Source organism: Myotis yumanensis, unplaced genomic scaffold, assembly GCF_028538775.1.
Source record: "Myotis yumanensis isolate MYYU_CA2020_CCGP unplaced genomic scaffold, mMyoYum1.0.hap1 SCAF_21, whole genome shotgun sequence".
NCBI lineage: Eukaryota > Metazoa > Chordata > Mammalia > Chiroptera > Vespertilionidae > Myotis > Myotis yumanensis.
Window position 1 is genome coordinate 1,072,572 of NW_027223772.1, and position 6,000 is coordinate 1,078,571.

General features: G+C 46.2%; 1 protein-coding gene across 1 annotated transcript in view; it reads right to left on the minus strand.

Moving 5' to 3' along the window:
- ELAVL2 (ELAV like RNA binding protein 2) overlaps positions 1 to 2,381 on the minus strand; it is a 163,650-nt gene extending 161,269 nt beyond the window's left edge. The window contains exon 1 of the mRNA XM_070400845.1: positions 2,364 to 2,381. The gene's annotated coding sequence lies outside the window, so the exon portion shown is untranslated. The remainder of the gene's footprint in view (positions 1 to 2,363) is intronic.
- Between the last annotated feature and the right edge of the window lie 3,619 nt (positions 2,382 to 6,000).

The following is a 6,000-nucleotide window of genomic DNA, read 5'->3' on the forward strand; positions in this document are numbered from 1 at the left end:
GAGTATTGCTTAGTTGAAAAGACTTAGAATTTTGTTCATGTAAACATTATAAACTTTCTGTTAGTTGTAAAATTTATTCTAACGGACTGAGGTTTTGGGAAAATATCAGACCACAACCACTGTATTTCTAATGTGACAACAGCATATAATTAGAACATTGAAGAAAGGAATGGATTATTACATTCTGATATAAAGAAATTTCAGTCTAAGTGCCTTTATAGGAAATGAAATATATGCACTATTATTGTCATTTAGAAGACAACTTTCAATTATCCAACTTATTTTAAATAATTTTTATAAATGTCTTGAACCGAAACAGTATTTTCAATCTGTAGGTCAGCTACAGTAAAGTTGAGAGCTTGTCTGAGGTGGTGAGTATGTAAGCTAACTCGAAAGGGTTTTTTGTCAATTCAAGTATCAAAGTAATCTAATTTTTATATGTACAGATCATAGATTTTAATTAAACACTTCTGATAGTTGAGTAGTATGACCCAAAATAAATTATATAGTTAAAAACATTGTTAGTTGATTACTCTAATATCAGTAGATAAGAAAAGCAACCTTCCCAATTGAAAAATTCTTACTCCTAAAATATATATAAAGTGTTATATTCTAATCTAAAGATTTCTGAGATTTTTCTTCAAAGTTTCACTGAATTGATTCCTCTTGGACCAAGAGATTAATAGTTTAGTTAGCCATTTTGTTTAAGTTCTCAAACTAAAAGCTGTTTTAAGGATGGGAACTGCATACAGCAAGACTAACAGCAATATTAATGACTTGGGAAACCAACTGCATACGGTGTGATTTTCCTGTACAGTTGCTGGTAAACTACAGTAACGTCATGTGGAATGGACAACAAATAAGCCATTTGTTCAAGTAAGTTATTAAAGTACATTCCCAATAAAATACTTTAATCTTCTTTTCCTATTAATTAGTTAAAAAGGTTATTTTCTGTGATTCATATGATCAGAGGAAGTTTATAATAATTCACAAACTCTTTATTTCAGATTTACAGGGGTCCTCAAACTTTTTAAACAGGGGGCCAGTTCACTGTCCCTCAGACCTTTGGAGGGCTGGACTATAGTTTTAAAAAAAACTATGAACAAATTCCTATGCACACTGCACATATCTTATTTTGAAGTAAAAAAAAACAAAACGGGAACAAATACAATATTTGTATTTGCATGTGGCCCGTGGGCCGTAGTTTGAGGACCCCTGGAATAGATTTTGAGAAATGTAAACACATGCAATTAAACGAAAGTTAAGAATGGTTTCAACAAAACAGGAAACCGATTCCTCCAGGGAGGGTCTTTTCTGTTTCCACCCCATCCTGCAAGTGAGAAAACTTAGATGGCCTGGCCTATCAGAGAATGTGCAGGTCCATTCCCATACAGGGCAGCCCAGTCATCTCCATGGCAACAGCCCTTGACAAGTGAAAAGGCAACTAGGTTCACAAACAGAAACAAAACTAAGACTACTGAGCACTGTTACTTATTTTTTAAGTGCAGAGCTGGCCACACAGTTTAGAATTGTCCAGAGGAAAGGTTGAGCCCCGTACTAAACGTGGAATGGTTGCTTTACCACGAATATTAAGTCGGACACCTATTCTCAGAAAGTGAATGAGATAAAGGGGCAAAACGCAGAAGTCTCCCATTTAAAACCAAAAGAAAGGGATTAGGAGAGGAGCTGGGGGAAGGACCTTTAAATGAATGTGTATGCTTTAGTGTAAAAAGCCGGTTTGGAGGAGGCGAGAAGAGAGAAGTGGGGAGGAGGGATGACAGCAGTGCCCTTCTCCAGCCTCAAACCTTTCAAGACCACACCTCTCCAATGGTATTAGGTATCGCCACTTAGCATTTAAAGTTTGTCCGAGAATGACGGCTTCTAAGGTTGCTACCTGGGGAAGTGTGAGGAGGAAAGGGTCTGAAAGTGCAGGTGAGGGCACAGAGGTAGTTGGAGTGACTCCGGATGACCCCGATGTTCCTTTTCTCCTTAAAGGGTTTTGATCAGGGATGACCCCGCCACTGTGCTGAGTTCAGGAAGCCAGAGCACCGGCCTTTGAAACCACACAATCACCTGGTCCCCTTGCCTCCCCAGCCCTGCACCTCCACCCTGGAGACTGCCAACTCTCCCCACTTTAACTGCATCAAGCCTGCTATCTTTCCAAGAGTATCAGACGGATAAATACAGACCATGTCTACTGACCACAGTAAAGACAAAAACAAAATCAGAACGACCGAGTCTGCGGGTTGGCTTCACCGCCCGCCTCCTCCCAGCCCTTTGTGTGCGATGATCCCCCCTTGGAACCACCCAGCGGTGAGCACACAAGAAGAAACGGTTATTTTTTGGTTTAAAAGTTCACTTACCACGGCAACCTCAGATCGCTTTGTCATGCTTTTTTTGCACTTAATTTTTTTCAAAACTGCTTGTGCAGGGCGCAGAACTGGGAAGGCAGGACTAAAGTCTCTCTAGTGATCACAACAGAAAGGAGAGAACAGTCACCCGTCAGAATGACATTGAAAATGCACCAGCCCCCTGAGCCAGACGCGAAGGCTCCGAAGGTGTCCGGGAGGGGGTGGGGTGGGAAAAGCCAAGCTCACAACACAAAAGGTGAAGGGGCGAGTTGAGTGGTTGGAGGGGAAATTGATCCCAGCCGCCTGTGGACCGGGGACTGGCTTAAAACCACCACCACCACCACCGTCGTCCACACCCCCGCCCCCAGCGCCCCCACGGCGCCCCGAGTGCACTTGCCTCCAGCCGGCTCCGCTGCGGGAGAGGAATGCCCCGTCCAAGTTCACCTGCCCCGCCACGGCCGCGCTCCGCCCGCTGGGTTCCTGCGGGAAAACACTCGCAGAGGCGTCGGTCAGCCGGAGGTCCGGGCTCGGCGGCGGCGGCAGGGCTGCCGGGAGCAGCTGCTAAGATCAGACCGTCGCCTTCTCGCCCCGGCCTCCTGCGCGGCGCACAATGGCCCCGGCTGGGTGCACCTCATTAAGCCAGCCCGGGAGCCCCGGAGCCCCGCGCGCAGGGCAGGCCGTGTGACAGCGCTGCCCCTTTGTAATGGCTGTGATGGATGCAGCCGGAGGGTGGGGTCTAGGTGGGTCAGAACTGTTAATGACAGTATGTATCATTCTGTCCGTCCTCCGAGGGGGAGAGCCCCCTGCCCTCCCCCTAAGTCCTCTCTCTCTCTCTCTCTCTCTCTCTCTCTCTCTCTCTCTCTCTCTCTCTCACACACACACACACACACACACACACACACACACACACACACACACTTTCCTTTCCCTTTCCCCGACTCCCTATGGCATGTTATGCAGTCAGCCTTCAACGAAAGTATGAAAACCATCAGGATGTTATTTTCTGAACAGATGATGGATAGCGAATTCATCTACGCACTTAAGGGAAAATATCCTGAAATGGGAAATACAGGTGTCAGAGGGAAGGCGGGGCAGGCGGCCAGGGCGTGGGAGCGGGAGCCAGCAGGACGTCCCACCGCCAAGAGTTCACAACTAAGTGGCCAGCAGCTCGCACCTCCAACTCCGCGCGGTGGGAGAGGCGCTCCCCGCGCTCCCCCTTCCTGCGGAAACCCCGGGCCACGGGGGAGTAGGGGTTTGGGGGGTGAGGGTGGGGGGGTGCGGGCAGCAGGGTGATGAGGGGAGAATAAAACCAACCCGGGAAGCCGGGCCCGGGAGGAAAATGCAAGAGGGGCCCCTGCACCCGGACCGAAAGCCCGACCTGAAGGGGAGGGGCTGCCAGGGTGCTGGGGTGAATGCCAGGGTCCGAGACCGCCGGGTCAGGTCGGGGAGGGGTTCTGTCCCCGGCTGCTGGGCACCCCTCGGGCCCCCGGCTCCCGTCCCGTCCTGCGCCCTGGCCGCCGAGCGCCGCCCCGCAGGTGTGCAGCGCAGGCACCGCGCTCCCCGCTGGCCCCCCGCCTCGCCCTCTGCCCTCCCGAGGGACTGGGCCTTCTCCCGTCCCCACCTCGCCCGGCCCCGCTGTCGGCGGAAGGCAGACCGCACAGAAAAGCCCTTCTTTCGTCCCCTTGGTGGGAAGTCTTGGATCCTGGCTTCGCCGCCTCCCCACTGCCCCGTTGGAAACATCCGCGAATACTTTTTATTTCCCCTTCAATTGTGTTAATGGTCGGAAGAACGGAGTTCACAGGCACTTGATTTCTCGAGCTTGGGGAAAGCCTTCCAGGATACTTTATTTCCCTACGTGGACAAATAGGCTGTTATTTGACACTCAACTTTCCATTTGCAACTCACGGTGATGCTGCGCGCTCTTGATGTGGCTGCGAAGCACCTGCTGCAGCATCCTGAGCGTTTCTGCAGAGCCGCGTGGGAGAGATTGGTTTGTTTTACGAGAGTTTATGGAGCACCACTTCCCCGACACTATGCAATCGACTTCTGTATTCTCGTCCTGGATGCCTTATAACAGCTAAGAGAAAGCAAGAAGCAGAGCGAAAACCGAGCATTTCTATCTAATGAAGCATCTCTCTCTCTCTCTTTTATGTCAGCTATTTATTTATAACGTAAAACTGGTGAGTACGTTGTGCGGCCTGTTCTAGGAGGCGAGAGAGCACTAAGAGTTTTGTCCCGCCCCCTCCGAGAGCTTCTGACCCACGGGGAAGGTGAAGGACCTGGAGCCCTTCCTTGGTTCTCAGAAGGAGCCACTGCTAGCGGATGGGAAGATCTTGTCAGAAGACTTCCAGGCAGGGAAAGGGCGTGGTGATGACGTCATGAACTTCTATACAAACCATCCAGGGCACAGAAGTCTTCCTCTTTTTTTTTTTTTAACCAATTACTTATCACAACTTTTCACAACTTACGATTTGAAGGTAGCCCCAGACTTAGATTCATACATCTCCTACAATTAAATAAAAGGGAGGGGGGAGTTGGTGAGGAGGAAGACCAGTTGGAATTAGTGAGAAATCTGAACTAATTAACTAATTAATTTATTGACTCACAGTAACACCAACTTAATAAAGCGAGCTTAGAAGGAAGCCTTAGAGATATATATATACCTTAATGAGTAAGAATAGGAATTTTATATCATTAACAAAATACTTGTTTCTATGTAAATAACTTGTAAAAATATGGAAAACTATTTTTTAAAAAACATTTTCTCTTACATTGCTTTACTGACAATTTGTATAATGTAAAAGGGTTACTTCATACAACAGTTGTGAGTGGGTACAGAGCCAAATGTTTTTGTAATATGTTCATTTAAGTGTAAGAGTAAACAACAAATGTTTATATTGTTATTAAAGCTCTCCGTTTTTTCAAGACCTAAATAGGTAAGATACTAAATACTTTTCTCTAAACATATTCTCCTGGTTGAAAACTACTAGGACATTTTTTAAAGAATAGCTTGTTTCCTGGCTGGATAAGTCATGCCCCACCCCAACCCCATGAACTTTTCAGGAGGTTTGAAGACATTTGGAAAAGATACACTTTGTCAAGTTCACCCTTTATGCTCTTCCAATCTAGGGCTACAACTGTTAAGAGAGGAAATATGGAAGGAACGGGAATGCTAACTAGTGGAATAAAGGTGTTTATCTTGACACTTCAAAAAAGAGACCAAAAAATAAACAATAAATTTGGAAATTGGATCTTTTAACAAACGAAAATTTTCAGATGTGATCAAAACAGCTCCAGTAAGTGTATGCATTAAATGTATGAACCTTGTGAAACATAAGATTGCACCTGGGAGAAGTTAACACAGTTGGAGATTATTAAGACACATCAACTCACTCAGCATTAATGAGGAGAACTTGAACCTGGTGTGGAACACAGTTGTACTGAATTAGCAAGAATTATATACCTATACGTAAATTGAAAATTTTCTAGTAGGGAAGGATACATCAAGCCTGAAGAAAAACTGTGGATATGTTTCTTAAAGATCCATCCTTCTGCAAAAGTGTTTATCTTACCAAAATTCCCTAGCCCGTTCCACAATAACCTATATGACAGAGTTGGTGCACCTTGAAAAGAGGGTGTTTACTACCTG